This window comes from Dermacentor andersoni, chromosome 1, assembly GCF_023375885.2.
Source record: "Dermacentor andersoni chromosome 1, qqDerAnde1_hic_scaffold, whole genome shotgun sequence".
Lineage (NCBI taxonomy): Eukaryota > Metazoa > Arthropoda > Arachnida > Ixodida > Ixodidae > Dermacentor > Dermacentor andersoni.
In genome coordinates this window covers 149,240,184-149,243,041 of record NC_092814.1, presented here as the reverse complement: position 1 = coordinate 149,243,041, position 2,858 = coordinate 149,240,184, and the positions used below count along the sequence as shown (strand labels likewise).

Here is a 2,858-nt window from a genome sequence, read left to right as displayed (position 1 = left end):
TGACGAGCTTGTAAATAAGAAACAACTGCTATTAGTCATTTGGTGCGCCATGACAATGATAGTAATAAAACAATGGAAGAACACGTCAACAGACGCGCGTGAGTGCTGCGTTCGCTGAAGGAAAGAGTGAGCAGATGCCACACCGCATATTGTTTTAAAGGGATGTAATTATGGTGATACTGGCCGAATAATAAATTTATTTGCCTAAATTTAGACAAGTTTGAAAATTAGACTGCAAAAAGTGAGGAATTCGTGTTGAATGAAAAGTGTGGGCAGATGTTATTTGCCCCGTGTGTTCGCTCAAATACCGCAGTGGCTAACGCCGCGGTTCTCCTATATACCGTAGCACCAATCTGAACAATCCTCACTCACATGGGCCCTCTGCCTTCAGGCTCCAAAAAGTATTCCTATTTCTTACATTCGAACAGAAACGAATATTCGTACATGGTAAGCAGTGCCTGATCTACGGCCACGTTCGAACGGATACGACATGAACGTTGCTCTTTCTCTCTCTCTCCACACACACACACACACACACACACACACACACACACACACACACACACACATATATATATATATATATATATATATATATATATAATAAACTTCATAATTAATTACTTTGAGGCACGTATTGCAATTTCCGAATTGTACCCGGTGAGATCGCAAGACGCATCCATTTCATATGAATTTCTAGGGCACCAGTCTCTATATATTGTCTCCGAAAGGTTGGGACGAAATACATGAGCGTTCAGTTACTGTTGTGCATCTAAGCATAAGAGAGCAAATTCGTGACTTTTTCTTAATTAGTTGAATATGTGCTTCGATCTCTCTTGCACGTCCGCCTCTCTGAATAATCCAGCTGAACGGCTAGAATTATGTTTGAGTCACATCTGAATTATGTTCGTTTCTGCAACAGGTAATTTCTAAAAATTTTGTAAAATTTGAAAATGATCACCCCATATATTTCTGTATGAGGCGTCGCATTTCTGGAAGTTCACCTTCTAACAATTGACAGTGCCTATTAGCATTATCTAGTGATTTCTAAGAATTCATGTGTAGCTGGAGTTCTCTCAACGATTTATACGATTACCGGGGCTTCCGCTCTATGAAGATCGCACATCACACTCGATGGACGCATCCACTAGTCGGGGCTCACATTGCTGCTAGAAGTAATTTCTTGAAGTGTAATGCTAGTAATTGCTAGTAATTCATTGAAGTGAATCAGGGAGTCAACGAAGCCTGGCAATTTCTTTACAAAAACTCGCTCATTCACCGCTTTAGTTGATAACATCATAACATCATCGTCATTTTTGTTTCGTGATACACGCCATAAATTATACGTGGATGATATGCGACGCCGACTGCATCTCGTACACTTTGTTTTCGCCTGATTTGAGGATCTGCACCGCCTTCTGCCGCGTTCGTTAACCGCGTGAAGGCAGCACGTGCCTCGTGCTGAGATGTTTTCGCGTTGTGCTTTGCTTCTCTCGTGCACGGACTGCTTTACTTTCTATTTTTCACGCAATTGCAGCTCCCGCTGGTCTCAGGTTTCTTTTTCGTCGTCGTTGCTCAGGAAAGTCAAGAATTTGGTGCACAATGTAACTTTTAGACGCCACATACGATCCCAATAGCGTTGACTATCAGCTTCAGAAACATGAACACCGAAAATGGCCAGCAAAAGCCCACACATTTACACAACTCTAGAGGCTATCATTGTAATCCCTGTAGGAGAAAGTAGAGCATGCAGTCATAGAAGCAAGTGGTGTTCGCAAGTAGAGAAAGAAGAAGAAGAAGACTTTGTTGTGAAGAACGTTTGATCGCGGCTGAAGTCCCGAACAGTTTCACGGCCGCTTTCTTTGGGCTAGGCCGTGGACGCGGAGCCAAAGTGGTAATGAAGCAGCAACCTCCCGGCGGCCTTGTGGTAAGTACTCAGGCAACAGATGGGCCTGCGTTACCATCACAATTTCTGCTGTCTCCAGCTCGAGTGCTGTCCGTATGGCTGCTCCGACAATGGCGTCTATAAAGGCGCAGGTTGGGGCGCCCGTGGGATCTGCCTGGAACGAGAACCTTCAACACGGAGGCGCCTTGGCGGCTGGAGCGGACTGCTGGGGTGAGGCAACCCCACAGAAGGGGGAGCTCACTTCTATCTGCGGGGGCGTCCGCCATTGGGAGCGTGGCAAATCAGCGAGAAGCACCACCGGCGGAACATACGTCAAGTGCAACCAAGAAGGGCACATGAGCCGGGATTGTGCCACTGCTGACTATGGAGGACGACGAGGATGCCTCAGGTGTGGCGAGGAAGGCCACATGAGTAGAGATTGATCTGCAGACACTTGGGCGGCACACACCCAGATGTGGTCCGCTACGCTTCGTGTGTGGCCAAATTAGGCATTTTGTGTGTATTTTGTGCTATAATAGCTCATTTATTTTAGGAAATTTCGAAATTTGTACTTTTTTGACGATGATGTCGATAAATATATTCGTATACGTTCCACTATCTTGTATTTCTTTTCCGTGTTCGTATTCGCAGTTCGCAGTGCGTATATGTGCAGCGCGCACGCACGCACGCGCGCGCGCGCGCGCACACACACACACACGCACGCACGCACACACGCACACGCACACGCACGCACACACACACACACACACACACACACACACACACACACACGCACACGCACACGCACACACACACACAGTTCTTCGCGCCATCCATGCCACGTCAAATGGGAAATTTACACTGCATGGAACGCAATTGGTACAAGTGAAAGTATATGGGGTCCAACAAGAAATCGTGCGCTTGTCAAGCGTCAAGCGTCAAAGACCACAAATGCGAAGTTTCAGAGTTGGAT

At 46.2% G+C, this 2,858-nt stretch overlaps 1 long non-coding RNA gene across 1 annotated transcript; it reads left to right on the top strand.

Moving 5' to 3' along the window:
• Positions 1–1,755: 1,755 nt before the first annotated feature.
• LOC126544871 (uncharacterized) lies at positions 1,756–2,510 on the top strand. The gene is made up of 2 exons (XR_011892212.1): positions 1,756–1,927; positions 2,032–2,510. It is a non-coding gene; the product is annotated as an uncharacterized lncRNA (long non-coding RNA).
• Positions 2,511–2,858: the final 348 nt, after the last annotated feature.